Source organism: Callithrix jacchus, chromosome 10 (assembly GCF_049354715.1).
Source record: "Callithrix jacchus isolate 240 chromosome 10, calJac240_pri, whole genome shotgun sequence".
NCBI lineage: Eukaryota > Metazoa > Chordata > Mammalia > Primates > Cebidae > Callithrix > Callithrix jacchus.
Window position 1 is genome coordinate 114,853,413 of NC_133511.1, and position 16,177 is coordinate 114,869,589.

At 47.1% G+C, this 16,177-nt stretch overlaps 1 non-coding gene across 1 annotated transcript in view; it reads right to left on the bottom strand.

Annotated features, from left to right (window-relative positions):
• LOC118145502 (uncharacterized) overlaps positions 1–16,109 on the bottom strand; it is a 48,919-nt gene extending 32,810 nt beyond the window's left edge. Inside the window, exons 1-3 of the transcript XR_013523433.1 lie at positions 16,048–16,109; positions 5,244–5,426; positions 2,640–2,805 (exon numbers count right to left, since the gene is read on the bottom strand). This is a non-coding gene — a transcript (uncharacterized LOC118145502). The remainder of the gene's footprint in view (positions 1–2,639; positions 2,806–5,243; positions 5,427–16,047) is intronic.
• Between the last annotated feature and the right edge of the window lie 68 nt (positions 16,110–16,177).

Genomic DNA, 16,177 nt, shown 5'->3' on the forward strand with positions numbered 1-16,177 from the left:
GAATGCAAGAATGAAGGAGGCTTGGTAGCTTCTACCTACATTTCAGAGAATGTATGGAAAAGCTTGGGAGCCCAGGCAGAAGCCTCCTGCAGGAGTGGAGCCCCCAACAGAGATGTTTTACTAGGGCAGTGCAAAAGGGAAATATAGGGTTGGAGGCTCCACACAGTGTCCCCACTAGAGCACTACCTAGTGGAGCTGTGAGAAGGGAGCCACCACTCTTCAGACCCCACAATGGTAGAGCCAACAGCAGCTTGAATCCTGAGCCTAGAAAAGCCTCAGGCACTCAATTCCAATCCTTGAGAGTGGCCATGAGGGCTGTACCCTGCAAAGCCACAGGGGCAGAGCTGTCAAAGGCCTTAGAGTCCCACCCTTCCATAAGTGTGCTCTGGATGTGGAACATGGTATCAAAGGAGACCATTCTGGAGCTTTAAGATTTAATAACTGACCTCGTAAGTTTCAGACTTGTGTGGGGCCTACTGCCCCTTTCTTTTGGCTGATTTCTCCCTTTTGGAATGGGAATATTTACCCAATGCTGGTACCACCATTGTATCTTGAAAGTAAATAACTTGTTTTGATTTTATAGGCTGATAGGTATGACTGAGTCTCAGATGAAACTTAAGACTTTGGACTTGATGCTGGAACAAATTAAGACTTTGGAAGACTTGCGTAGGGATGATCATATCTTGCAATGTGAGACGAACATGAGATTTAGAGGGCCAGGGACAGAATTATATGGTTTGGATGTTTGTCACCTCCAAATCTCATGTTGAAATGAGACCTCCATTGTTGGAGATGGTGCCTGGTGGGAAGCAACTGGATTATGAGGGTGAATTCTTTACAAAATTTCCTTGGTAATGAGTGAGCTGTCTCTCAGCTCATATGAAATCTGATTGTTCATTGTTCTCTCTCTCACTCTTGCTTTTGCTGTGTAACACACCTGCTTCCCACTTGCTCTCCTCCGTGATTGTAAGCTTCCTAAGGCCCTCACCAGGAGCAGATGCCAGCGCCATGCTTCCTGTGTAGCCTACAGAACAAGGAGCCAATTAAAACCTTTTCTTTGTAAATCACCCAGCCCCAGGCATTTATTTTTAGCGATGAAAGAACAGACTATATGGTAGGGAAGGATAATGCCTTTGGCAGACACATCTCTTGAGCTCTGTGTGCCTGGGGCTGTGTTAAGCAATTTACTTGCACATGCCAGAAACTGTCCTATCCAAATATTCCACGTGCCCACCTCTTCAGGAGACTCTGGAAGGGAGGCAAAAGCCTACAGACAAAAACCATACCTTTACCAGGAGATACCTTTTGCTTTAGAGGGAATGGGGCAGACAATTTACAACTGGCCTAAAGTGAATAACAGAAGCTCTGAAGATAGGACCAGAGGATGAGGCCAAGGCAGGGCTGTACATCAGCCAGTGGACTTACTATGGTAAAGCCACCCAGTGAGAAGGCTAAACTCACCCTCCCCAAGTCCAGCCACTTCTCACCCTGTGTTCCAGTTATTATTGCTGCATAACAATTTACCCCAGAATTTAGCATCTTAAGATAACCATTTTTATTATGCACTTTGATTCTGTGGGTCAGTAACTTGGGCAGGACATGGGGTGAACAGGGTGACCAGAGGGATGACTTGTCTCTGTATCATAATCTGGGACCTTGAAGGCAGGGGATGATTTCATGGCTAGGGCTGTAGTTATCTTGGGCCCATTTGCTCACATGATGGGAGACTCAAAAGCTGGGATTAACAACAGAGCACCTACATGTGGCCTCTCCCTGTAGCCTGGCTTCCTCGGTGCATGGTGGCCTTGGGGTACTGAGACTTCCTACATAGTGGCCCAGTGCTCCAAGCACTAGTATTCCAGCTATTAAGGAAGAGGAATGTCAAGAAATTCGGAGGCCACGTTTTAAAGCCTTCACACCCTAGCTTCCAGGAAGGAGCCAAGCTCAGGGGCATATGCAAAAGAGACTGCAGAGGATCTTCCCCATCCAGGCACCTATTTCCTGCAAAATCCAATGGCAGAATCTCCCAGGCATAACGATAAGCAAAAGAAGACAGGTGCAAAAGAATGCATACTGTGTGGCTCCATTTATGCAGCATTTAAGGAAAGACAGAACTCATCTAAGTTCAGAATAGCAGTTACCTGCAGGTGGGGTACAAAGGGGCACAAGGGAGGGAGCTTTCTAGGCTTCTGGCATGTTCATTATATTAATACACAAATGTATTCATATGTTAAAAAAATTAATCAACTTCTACACTTAAAAGTTACGCACTGACCACACTATGCATTTTCTACTTCAATAAATATTTTGTAAAGGAATTATCCTCAGGAAGAGAGGACAGGGGGGACAAAAGAAATTTATCCTATCCAGTCAGAGCACCTCACTCTTCATCCCTTCTCCTAGCCAGAGTTACATGCCCCAGGAAAGCAGATTCCCAGGACTTCCAGCTCTGGCTAGTCAATAGAGCGTGGCTACAGCTCTCTGGGGCAGGAGTTTCCAGCCCCTCCCTCCTCTGCCCAACTGCCCCAGATTCCTTCTCTGTTTTAGAATCCACAAGTGCTGGAAGGGCCAGGCCCATTGAGGTTTCAGTTCATACCCACCCTCATTTTATGGAGGAGGAAAGCAGGAAGGGGAGTGACCTGAATGTGCAGCCAGGGAGGCAGGTGGGGCCCAGACTCCGATGGCCAAGGCAGAACTGCAGTCTTCCGGGTCTTTCTCCTCCTCTCAGCGAAGTGGAACCCTCCATTGCCCATAAGACTGCTTAGCGTGGGCTCTGTGCATCCATGTCTATCCAAATGGGAGTTTCTGGAAGGCAGGAAAGTTTCTCACTTGATAAGCTTCCGGGACCCACCCAGCTGGGCGGGGATTTTCCACAGGGCCCAGGCAGAGGGACAATGCTAGCCACTCCTTGGGACGTGGCTCTGATCTCAGACTCTGGGGGCTGTGGGCCTGAGAGATTTCACCCCTCCCAGAATTACCAGAAACTGGGGATGGGAAGCTGAGATGTTTTCGCTTTCCAAGGAGCCTCCCAAGGCTCAAACCTTATGAAGCCCTAACAATCAAGGCCTTTCCTGATCTGGCTTTGCCCCATCCCCCTCCCAACTCCTGTCTTTCACAGTCAGCTTCTATTATGGGCTGAATGGTGTTCTCCCAAAATTCATATGTTGAAGTCCTAACCCCCAGTGCCACAGAATGTGACTATATTTGGAAATAGGGTCATTAAAGAGATTAAGTTAAAATGAAGCCCTCAGGAAGGGCTCTAATCCAGTCTGACTGGTATCCTTCTAAGAAGAGGAAATTGGCCAGGCACCGTGGCTCACGCCTGTAATCCCAGCACTTTGGGAGGTCAAGGTGGTAGATCACCTGAGGTCAGGAGTTCAAGACCAGCCTGGCCATCATGGTGAAACCCCATCTTAAAAAAGAAGAAGAAGAAAAAGAAATTTGGACACACAGACACACCACAGATGTGCAAAGGAAAGACCATGGGAGGGCAGGTCAAGAAGGCAGCCATCTGAAAGCCAAGGAGAAAGACCTCAGAGGAAACCAGACCTGCCGACACCTTACCCTTGGATGTCCGGCCTCCAGAACCACAAGAAAATAAATTTCTCTTGTTTATGTCTGCGGCATTTTGTTACAGCAGCCCTAGCAAACTATACAACTCCCATTTCCTAAGTGTCACACATGTTGACACCTGCCTGGGATGCCATTCTCTCCCTCCTCCCCTGACCCTCTGAAAAACACCACTTTCCAGGCCTCCCGTGCCCATTGCTCCATGACATGTCTCTTGAAGCCCAGAGTCAGTGAATCGTGCTATACAGTCTTGAATTGCGCACGTGTAACCATTATCATCTCTGTGACGTCTTATTTTCATTTGTCTTCTTGCCAGACTTTGTCCCTGGAGATAGTGGCTATTCCTGATCTATCTCCACCTTCCCAGTGTGAATAACAAATGGTTTGATAAAATGTCTGCTGGATTGAATCGAACCGGAGAATTTGCTGAGTGACTCAGCATCCCCTAGCACCGTCCCTGGCTCTCAGACCCCACACTTCCCTTCCCTGCATCCACCTTGCACCCTGCACAAATGCCAAGAAAAGCTTTAAGGTCAAAAGAATTAGCACTATCTTAGAAACTGTATACAGGTGGGCCAGATGGTTCTCACTTACAATGGTTCAGCATACAGTTTTCTGACTTTAAGATGGTGTGAAAGTAATACACATTCATTAGAAACCATTCATCAGGCCGGGCGCGGTGGCTCACGCCTGTAATATCAGCACTTAGGAGGCCGAGGCGGGCGGATCACGAGGTCAAGAGATCGAGACCATCCTGACCATGGTGAAACCCCATCTGTACTAAAAATACAAAAATTAGCCGGGCGTGGTAGCACGCGCCTGTGGTCCCAGCTACTCGGGAGGCTGAGGGGGAAGATCGCTTGAACCCAGGCGGAGGTTGCAGTGAGCCGAGATTGCACCACTGCACTCCAGCCTGGCAACAGAGTAAGACTCCATCTCAAAAAAAAAAAAAAGAAACCAGTCATCAAATTTTGAATTCTGATCTTTGCCCAGGCTAGCAATGAGTGGAAATATGCTCTCCTGTGATGCTGGCAGCAGGAAGGAGCCGCAGCTCCCACTCAGCCACACTATCACGAGAGTAGCCAACCAGTGCTCTACAGTATAGTACCTTGCCAGATGATTTTGCCCACCTGCAGGCTAATGCTAGTGTCTGAGCACATTCAAGGTAGGCTGAGCTAAGTTGTGATGTCCAGTAGGTTCGTTGTATTAAACGCATTTTTAACTTACGATATTTTCAACTTACAATGGGGTCATTGGGCACTAAGCCCCCATCATCTGTCAGGGATGTAGCACATCATCTGTGCTACAAAACAAAAGACTGAGGGAGGGCAATGTTTAACCTGGAGATATGGGTTGCTCATGATAACAATGTAGGATGCCAGGGGCTGAACACAGCAAACTGAAGGGAGGGGAGATCCCTTCTCACCTACCCAGCACCTCAAAGCTTGAATCAATAGCTCCTTCCTTCCTAGGCCCTGAGCTGTCTGTGAATCAGAGGCTGTGTGTGGTGTGTGTGTGTGTGTGTGTGTGTGTGTGTGCTGGAGAGGGTCCGGGGAAGGGATATATGTGTGCATCCTGAGGTAGATAAACCCTTAAACTCACTTGTGTGGGGAAGCAGGGCTGGAGGCTTCTAGAACCCTAGGGAGGGCACAGCCTCTGACTTTCAGACAGACCTGGTTAGAAGCCTCACTCCTTTGCTGCCGGCTGATGAAGGAGCCAGATGAAAGGGCCTGGCATAGCTTCTGGCCTTTGGAGGATGCCCTTTGATCCGTAGGATGCTACTCTGCTCCTGATGTCCTTCTTGCCCTAGTGCTGACTCCAATGCACAGAAGGCATCCTGGTCGGGAACAGGCTATCTGGAGTTAACAAGAGAAAGGCAGCTGTTTCCCGAAAACAAAGGGCTGGGTCAATAAATCTGCCGAGGCAGCCATTGATCAGTGAGGGCAAAGGCTCCTGCCGGGAGCAGCCAGCCAGTTTCTCTGAAACGTCTAGAACAGAGCCATACAGGAAAGCAAGGCTGAGGCTTGAAAGGCCCTTAGGTAGGCCTGTCCTAGGGTCAATATCCTCAGAGCACAGGGTCCCTCTCCCTCCCCGCAGGACCCTCCAGGATCAGAGTCAGAGTCTCACAGAATCACAGAGCTAGAAAGGATCCAAGCATTCTCCAATTCAGTTTTTTATCTGGAGTCCATGTTAAGATTTCAGCCACCTATGAACCTGGATAGGTCGGGGGAGAAGGTTCACTAATCTATAACTGAAATTTAGCATTTCTTTCTATCATGAACCTAAGCAACAAGCTACAGTACAATTAGGAGAACTTAAGACTTTGTCACCAAGAGTCGTGACAGGTATTTTTACAGCTCAGTATAGGCATTCCAGAATTCTCAAAACATTGTTTATTATTACTACCTCAAAGCTGTAGTAATGATTGGGCCCACCACCAGATCTTGTTTAATGCTGTTAATAAATAAGCATTTTTATTGCTATATCATAATTTTTTTTTTTTGAGACGGAGTTTCGCTCTTGTTACCCAGGCTGGAGTGCAATGGCGCGATCTCGGCTCACTGCAACCTCCGCCTCCTGGGTTCAGGCAATTCTCCTGCCTCAGCCTCCTGAGTAGCTGGGATTACAGACACACGACACCATGCCCAGCTAATTTTTTGTATTTTTTTAGTAGAGACGGGGTTTCACCATGTTGAGCAGGATGGTCTCAATCTCTTGACCTCATGATCCACCCGCCTCAGCCTCCCAACGTGCTGGGATTACAGGCGTGAGCCACCGCGCCCGACCACAATTTTTTTTTTTACCTTGACAGTTGTACTTTGTTATCATTAGTTAATTTGTTATCATTAGTTAACTTCGTTGTTCTATGTATTTTATATCGCCAGCCTTCAAAAGTGTCCATGACACAGAAACTAATAAGAATTCCTACTGGGCTTTAACCCTTGCTGTAGATGGAGAAGGCAAGGTCCAAGACAGACAGTGCTGCTTCTGGATGGATGGATGGATGGATGGTACACAGATGGTGAATGGATTCATGGATAGAAATGTAAATGATAAATAGCACAGTCATAGCAATAATAAGCCTCACGGACTGCTTACCCTGAGCCAGGCATTATTTTAAACAATTTAATTCTCACGACAGCCCTATGACAAAGATAATATTATTGTCTCCACTGAACAGATAAGAAAACTGAGATATAAAGTCGAGAAATGACTTAGACAAAGCTACAGAGCCAGGATGAGGAAGAGCTACATATGATTCGAACCCCCAAGCCTGCACTCTGAACCTCTCTTCTCTATGACTGCTCTGAAGCAGTCTGGTGAAGTTTGCTTTAATGCTGAGCTCTGGGATCATAAACCAAGGACTGAATTCCAGTTGTAGCCACTTGCAAGATGGTGACTCTGGGGAACTGATTTCACTTCTGCAAATCAGAGTTTTCATCCATAACAGGAAGACAGTAGTGTCACCTCCATCACAGGGTCAGCTGTAGATGAATAAGTAAGGGAAAGCACATGGCACAGTGCCCAGTACATAGTATTGCTAGATAATTTGGGGTTTTTTTAATTTTTTTTAATTTATTTTTGAGACAGAGTCTTGCTCTGACACCCAGGCTGAAGTGCACTGGCACAATCTTGGCTCACTGCAACCTCTGCCTCCTGAGTGCAAGTGATTCTCCTGCCTCAGCCTCCCAAGTAACTGGGATTACAGGCATGCACCACCACGCCCAGCTAATTTTTTTGTATTTTTTAGTAGAGATGGAGTTTCATTATATTGGCCAGGCTGGTCTCGAACTCCTGAACTTGTGATCCGCCTGCCTCAGCCTCCCAAAGTGCTGGGATTACAGGTATAAGCCACCTTGCCTGGCTGATAATTTTGTTTTTCACAAATGACAAGACCAAGCCATAGACCCATTTAGAATGGTGATATGTGTCTCTGTGCTAAAATTGCCAGAAATAAGAAAATACAAGTAACAAGGCTGGAACCCAGATCCCAGCTCCTGGCAAAATTGAAGGGTGTCAACAATTAAGTTGAGGCCAGGCGCCATGGCTCACGCCGGTAATTCCAGCACTTTGGGAGGCCGAGGCAGGCGGATCACTTGAGGTCAGGAGTTGGAGACAGGCCTGGCCAACATAGCGAAACCCTGTCTCTACTAAAAATATAAAAATTGACTGGGTGTGGTGGTGGGCACCTGTAATTCCAGCTATCAGGGAGGCTGAGGCGTGAGAATTGCTTGAATCCGGGAGGCGGAGGTTGCAGTGAGCCAAGATTGCGCCACTATACTCTAGCCTGATGGGGCAAGACTCCGTCTCAAAACAGAACAAAAAACAGAATTAACAAGTTAACTTTCAAACTGCAAGAGCCAAAAAACGAGGGAAAAAAGGAATGAACAAGTACCCAGGGCAATTTTGCTTTCAGGATGGTGTAGATAAAGGGACAGATTGAGACTGAAGGAAATACATGAAAATTCTAGTAATCAGTAATTCCTTCTGAAGAGTATGGTACGGAACGGGAGGTAAAGAATAACTTTGCAGTGGAGAAATTCAACAAGCACTACCCCAGCCAGCTGGCCAAAGTTAAAGTCACCAGTGATAAATCACGTGATAGCATGCAGCTTTGATATGACAGACGTATCATAGATAGATGGCGCTTTACCTCTACCTCCCAAAAACTCACATACCCAGTACAACCATAAGAAAAGTATCAGACAGACTCAAATGGAAGGACATTCTACAAAATACCGACCAAAACGTTTCAAAAACCATCAAGGTCTTCAAAAACCAAGCCTGAGAAACTGTCCCAATCAAGAGGAACCTAAAGAGACATGATGCCTAAATGTATTGTAGTATCCTGAATAGGATTCTGGAACAGAAATAGCACATGAGGAAGAAGGTAAGGAAATGTGAATAACGTATGGACTGTGGTTAACAATTCTGTATGGCTATGCTTCATTTATTCTGACAAATGCACCATACTAATGTAAGCTATTAACACTGGGGGAAGAAATGCAGCGGGGAGGGGCGGGGGTGAAGTACAGAAGTCTGTACCATCATTTCAGCTTTTCTGAAAATCTAAGTCTATTCTAAAAAAAGAGTATTCTCTTTCAAAATGCTAGTAGTACATTGGTGGTGAGATTACAGGCAATTTCTTTTGTTTGTATATTTTTTAATTTTCTTCTTTTTGAGACAGGGTCTCTCTGTGCTGCCAAGGCTGGAGTGCAGGGGTTATTCACAGGCTTGATCATAGCAAACTACAGCCTCCAACTCCTGGGCTCAAGCAAGTAGACTGAGTCTGTAGCTGGGTCTGTATTTTTCAAATGGTCTCTGATGAATACACACTGCTTTTGACATCAGCAAAACAAAATTCAATAAACATTACTTTTAAAAAATGAATGGATATTGGGCTCTTCGATGACAGTACTATATATATAAAACTATAACTAGAGCTGTCCTTGAGCAGCGATTAAAACCCACTTTATTGGCTGGGCATGGTGATTCACGCCTGTAATCCCAGCACTTTGGGAGGTCGAGGTGGGTAGATCACTTGAGGTCAGGAGTTCAAGACCAGCCTGGCCAATATGGTGAAATCCCATCTCTACTAAAAATAAAAAATTAGCCAGGCATGGTGGCAGTCACCTGTAATTCCACCTACTCTGGAGGCTGAGGCAGAAGAATCGCTAGAAACCAGGAGGCAGAGGTTGCAGTGAGCAGATATAGTGCATTGCACTCCAGCCTAGGCAAAAGGAACAAAACTCTGTCTCAAAAACAAACAAACAAAAAACCCACTTTATCACTCTGGGGCCAGGTGACTCTGGCCACCAGGGCCCAGCACTTCCCCCCGCCCGGAGGGAGGGTGGTGTGCTTCAGAACCTGCCAGTACTTTTTCTATGATGCACTTGCTGGGAGGGGAGGGGGATGGGCAGCAGCTGCCGCAGAGGTCAAAGGGCTGTCCCAGGTGAGCTTACACTGCTGGCTCAAGAGGCCCCAGGCAAAACAGCCCCAGGAAAATCTCATCCATCAGCTTCCCGGCCAAGCCTCAGCCTTCTCCGGGTCATCAGCCTGGGAGGCAGGAGGACCGCAAATGGTCCTCAGTTCTCACCAGATGAACAAAAGACAAGACAAGACGCGCCAGGAATGTATGGTTTGTCCCAGGCACTTGGTCCTTCACCCAGACCCCAATCAGTCCCATCAAGCAGATTCTTTATTTTTTGTACCTCTTTTAAAGCTCAGGCTCAGAGAGGGTCCGCAGCTTACAAGAGTCAGAAGCAGGATATAAACTGATCTATTCAGGCTGGGCACGATGGCTCACACCTATAATCCCAGCACTTTGGGAGGCCGAGGTGGGTGGATCACAAGATCAAGTGATCGAGACCATCCTGGTCAATGAGGTGAAACCCCGTCTCTACTAAAAATACAAAAATTAGCTGGGCATGGTGGCACATGCCTGTAGTCCCAGCTACTTGGGAGGCTGAGGCAGGAGAATTGCTTGAACACAGAAGGCGGAGGTTTCGGTGAGCCAAGATCGTGCCATTGCACTCCAGTCTGGGTAACAAGAGTGAAACTTCGTCTCAAAAAATAAAATAAAATAAACTGATCTATTCACTCCAGAGCTGCCCATGAGAAGGACACCTGTCTCCATTTGTCTCGAGGATGTGCTGTGACCACAGCAGATGGCTGGACTACATTGAGGATGCTGGAGAAAGGAAGTGTCCAGCAGTAGGCAGCACCCTTCAGACCTCCCATGACACCAACCACTACCACCCCAATACTGAGGGCTCCATCGACAAAGGACAGCTTGTTCTGGGGCCCAAACACCAGTTTCAGCTCCTGGATCCTGGGACTGCTCCCTGGGCTCCACTCCTGTTCTGTTCCCAAGGGCATTCTCCATCATCCTGGTATCCAATTCCCTCCCCTTGCTGAGGGCCTCCTCCAAAGCAGGAGCCAGGAGAGAGATGGTTCTGAGATTTCTCACTGTAATTGCATTAGGACCAGACTCTTTCTCTCTCTGAGAGGTAGTAACAAGAACCCCTGGGAGGAACAACTCCACTTCCTGACACAAGTAGCCTTCTTTTTTTAATTTTTCTTTGAGGCGGAGTCTCGCTCTGTCACCCAACCTGGAGGATAACGGCATGCCTTGTCTCACTGCAACCTCTGCCTCAAGTGATTCTCTCACCTCAGCCTCTGGAAGCTGAGATTACAGGCGCACATCATCACGCCCAGCTAATTTTTGTATTTTTAGTAGAGATGGGGTTTCACCATCTTGGCCAGGCTGGTCTCGAACTCCTGACCTCAGGTGATCTGCCCACTTCGGCTCCCAAAGTGCTGGAATCATAGGCATGAGCCACCGAACCCAGCCACAAGTAGCCTCTTTAAAAGGCTTATTTATTTATTTTTTATTTTATTTTATTTTATTTTGAGATGGAGTTTCGCCGTTGTTACCCAGACTGGAGGGCAATGGCACGATCTCGGCTCACCACAACCTCCACCTTCTGGATTCAAGCAATTCTCCTGCCTCACCCTCCCGAGTAGCTGGGATTACAGGTATGCGCCACCATGCCCAGCTAATTTTTGTATTTTTAGTAGAGACAGGGTTTCACCTCATTGACCAGGATGGTCTCGATCTCTTGACCTCGTGATCCACCCGCCTCGGCCTCCCAAAGTGCTGGGATTACAGGCGTGAGCCACCACACCCGGCCTAAAAGGCTTTTTTAAATATACACACACTGAGATGCTGGCTTCTAAGTGGCCGCCTGAAAGGCTGTCCAATTACTCCAGTGACTTCTCCAGAGCCATTCAACTCTTCAGAAATTGCCTTCAGGGCAACCTTGGACCAAAATTGGTCAATCTGCTTGATTGTCAAAGTATTCCCCAATATGGGTAGCCAAAGAACTTTCAGCTATTTCCAAAATCCAAATCCAGGTTCAAAAGACCATGACCTGCCCCTCTGAGGCCGCTCCTGAGAATCCCGGACATCATCTGAGAAAGGGTTGCATGGCAGGCATAATGTCACTTTCTCAGTTGTGTTACTTGTCAGACACCTGCCTTTAGCACCAAAGCTTGTGTGTGTTGACTTTCTCTCTCCCTGACTCCCAACAAAGGCCCTGAACCATTCCCCAGACAGTGGCTGTGTGGGACACCTTCCTCTGACTTCCCCAGAAGCGCGGCCCCCTGCCTCTTCTCCCATCAGCCCAGGCTCTGTTTGTTCCTCTAATGTCTTAAGTGTTTGGCTTGGGCTTCTGCCAGTCCTACTCCTACGGAGAGGAGGGAGTGGGAAGAATGGGACAAAGCTCATGCCAGCTCAGTTCTGCTAGGCCCTGGGCAGACTGGCAGTTCTGCCTGGCCCAGACCCACCTGGGGGTGCAGCCAGGCACCTACTGGAGGTCCACAGTCCTTCTTTACCCTCCACTGCAGGGGCTTCCCACAATGCAGATTCTTGGGCATACTTCCTGGGTTGGAATCCTGGGGTGGGACTCAAGAATGTTCATTTTCAATAAGCACCTCAGGAGACTGTGATGCATAATGAAGATTAAAAGCCATTGTTCCAGAAAGTCAATGATAGGGACTCAGGCTGGCTTGTGAAATCATGTATATGTACATTTTTCTAGAGTCCACAGTTGTCAAATACTCAAATTAGGTCAACAGACCCCATAACCCTTTAAAATTGTTTTTGAAAAACAGGCCCGGTGTGGGCTCACAGCCTGTACACCTAGCACATTGGGAGGTGGAGGCAGGAGGATAGCTTGAGGACAGAAGTTTAAGACCAGCCTGGGCAACATAACAAGACCCCATCCCTATAGATAATTTAAAAAAAAATAACTTAGCTGGGCATGGTGACACACACCTGTTGTCCCAGCTACTCAAGAGGCTGAGACTTGAGTATCACTTGAACCCAGGAGCTTGAGGCTACGGTAAGCCAGGATCATGCCACAGAACTCCAGCCTGGGTGACAGAGCAAGACCCAATCTCTAAAATTAAAAATTAAAGGCTAAGAAGCAGTAGTAAATGAGAGGATTCCTATGTTCATTGTAGCTCTGATGTGCTACAACTTGGTGACCCTATCCAGGCCCCCATTAAGGCAAGCCTCCAGGACCATCTCCTTTTACCAAACCTCAGGGAAAGACAATGCAGGTCCTGAAAAAGGCTGGCAAGTCTGGGGAGACAAGGATGACACAGAACTAGGCTGAGGGACAATGGCCACAGGCTTGGGTGAGAAACAACACAGCCCTGGGGAAATTCTAGAATACCTGGCTGAGAGGACCCTTAGATATCAATGAAGGCAAACCCCTGGCAAGAGGGGTAAATGTTTACCAGTATCAGGTCCTCTCTCTCTGGCCACATAACTAAACTACATTTCTCACTCCCCTGCAGTTGGTGGATGTTATAGGTTAAATTCCGTCCAATGGAATGTGGATCTCTGCTATGGTCTGCATGTGTGTGTCTCCCCAAAATTCACATATTGAAGTCCTAGCCCCTAAGGTGATAAGTTTAGGAAGTGGAGCCTTTTGGGAAGTAATTAGTTCATGAAAGTAGAACCCTCATGCATGGGATTGGTGTCCTTATAAGAGATCCCAGAGAGCTCCCTTGCCATTTCCAACATATGAAGACAATGAGAAAGAACTATCTATAAACCAGGATGGGTGATATGGTTTGGTTCTGTGTCCCCACCCAGATTTCATCTTGAATTGTACTCCCATAATTCCCACGTGTTGTAAAAGGGACCTGGTGGGAGGTAATAGCATCATGGGGGCAGTTTCTCCCATACTCGTGACAGTGAGTAAGTCTCAAGAGATCTGATGGTTTGATAAAGGGAAACCCGTTTTGCTTCTCATTCTCTTCTATTATCTGCCGCCATGTGAGATGTGACTTTCACCTTCTGCCATGATTATGAAGTCTCCCAAGCCACATGGAACTGTAAGTCCAATAAACCTCTTTTGTAAATTGCCCAGTCTCAGGTATGTCTGTATCAGCAGCACAAAAACACACTAACACAATGGTTTCATATAAAAAGGCCCTCAGCAGACATCAAGTCTGCCAGTGCCTTATCTTGGACCTCCAAGCCTTCAGAACTGTGGGAAATAAATGTTTGTTGTGTGTAAGCCACCCAGTTTATGGTATTTTGTTACTACAGCAGCCCAAATGGGCTAACAACAGAAAACGTGTACCAAGAAGTAGGGCACTGCTATAACAAATACCCAAAATGTGGAGGAGTCTTCGGAATTGGGTAATGAGTAGAAGCTGGAAGAATTCTGAGACGAATGCAAGAAAAAAAAATCGACATTGCCATAAACAGGCTATTAAAGGTGATTCTGGTAAGGGCTCAGAAAAGGGGTGCTACAGAGAGAGCCTCAATTTTCTTGGAGATTACCCAAGAGGTCATGATCAGAATGTTGGTAGAAATACAGATGGTAAAGGCTGTTCTGATGGGTCTTAAACGAAAATGAGGAACATCTTATTGAAAACTGGAGGAGAGATGACCCTTGTTATAAAGTGGCAAAGACACTTAGCTTTTGTCACATCCTAGTGGAAGGCAGAACTTGTGAGCAATGAAATAGGATATCTGGCTGAAGAAATGTCTAAGCTTACAGTAAAATGCAAGAAGACAAACTTTAAGGCTGGAATTTTTCATCAAAAGGGAAGCAGAACTTAAAGATTAGGAAACTTCTCAGCCTATCCATATTGTAAAACACGAGAAAGTGTGTTCAGTCATTTGCTACAGAGACTAGCATGGACCAGACATGTACTATTCATCAAGACAACAAAAAAATGGCCCCAAAGGCATTTCAGAGATTATGGGGGCTGCCCCTTCCCTAGAGTGTCAGGGACAGAATGATTTCAGAGGAGCCACAGGCCCCTACAGATCCTCAGTGCTCACTCAAGGCTCTGTATCACCTAAAGGCTCTGCTCCCTGCATTTCACTATGGCCCTCACCATCCCAGGTTCAGCTCCAGTGGGCCCAGATGCAGTGGAGGCCAGTGGCCATCCTCCTCCCACCCCCAAAGGACACAGGTGGTAAATTCTGGTGGCACACGCATGGTGCCATCTTGGCCAGTGCACAGCGTATACGTGCTGTGGGGGCATGGTTACCTTCACCTAGATGTCAAAGGATGCCCCACAGAGCCTTAGGGGCCAGGCAGAGAACCACTGCAGGGGCAGGGCCACTGCAGAAAGCCCCGAGTAGGGCAATGTCTAGGAGAGCCATAGAGGTGGGCTACCCTACGACCCAGACCGATGGGGCCACCTGTGTGTGATCCCAGCCCAAGGTAGCTACAGGTACGCAACCCAGGTACAGAGCCTCTGCAGAAAATGGGACCACAACACAGAACTGCCATGGAGGAAGGACCACTACCCCAGTGGGTCTGGAAGACAGGACCCCTACCCCTGTGGACTTAGAGCCTCAAGTCAAAGATGACTTTCTCCAGCCTTCAAGTTTTGCACTTGCTTGGGATCTGTTACCCCTTCCTTCTTACCTATTTCACCCTTTTGGAATGAGAATGTCTATCCTATGCCTACCCTACCAGTGTATTTTGGAAGTACATGACATATTTCACAGCTAGAGAACATTTTGCCTTAGGATGAATTATGCTTTGAGTCTCATCCATATCTGACTTATTTTTTTTTTTTCTTGAGTTGAAGTCTTGCTCTGTCACCCAGGCTGGAGTGCAGTGGTACAATCTCAACTCACTATAACCTCCACCTCCCAGGTTCAAGCGATTCTCGTGCCTCAACCTCCTGAGTAGCTGGCACTACAGACACACACCACCATATCTTTTTTGTTTTGGGGGGTGGGTATTAGTAGTAGAGACAGAGTTTTACCATGTTGGCCAGGCTGGCCTTGAACTCCTGACCTCAAATGATCTGCCTGCCTTGGCCTCCCAAAGTGCTGGGATTACAGGTGTGAGCCACCACACCTGGCATTAGATAATATTTAGAAGAGATTTTAAGACGGGTAGAAAACTATAGTCTGAATGTTTGTACCCAACATTTGTTAAATGTTGTTAAATTCCTAACCTTCAAGATGATACTAGGAAGAAAGGCCTTTTCTGAGCACAGTGGCTCAGGCCTATAATCCCAGCACTTTGGGAGGCTAAGGCAAGCAGATCACCTGAGGTCAGGAGTTCAAGATCAACCTGGCCAACACGGTGAAATCCTGTCTCTATTAAAAATACAAAAATTAGCCTGGCATGGTGGTGTGTGCCTGTAATCCCACATACTGGGGAGGCTGAGGCAGGAAAATCACTTGAACCTGGGAGGCAGAGGTTGCAGTGAGACAAGATCACATCACTGCACACCAGCCTGGGTGACAGAGCAAGACTCCATCTCAAAAAAAAAAATTGGGAGATGTTTAGGTTATGAGGTTGGAGGTCTCACAAAGAGGATTAGTACCATTATAAAAGAGGCCCCAGAGAGCTCCCTTGTCCCTTCTACATGTGAGGATGCAGCAGGAAGGCGCCATCTATGAACCAGAAAATAGGTCCTTACCAGACACTGAATCTGTCAGTGCTTTGATCTTGAGCTTCTTGGCCTCCAAAACTGTGAGAAATAAATGTCCGTTGTTTATAAGCCATCCAAGTCTACAGTATTTTGTTACAGCAGCCTGAATGGACTCAGA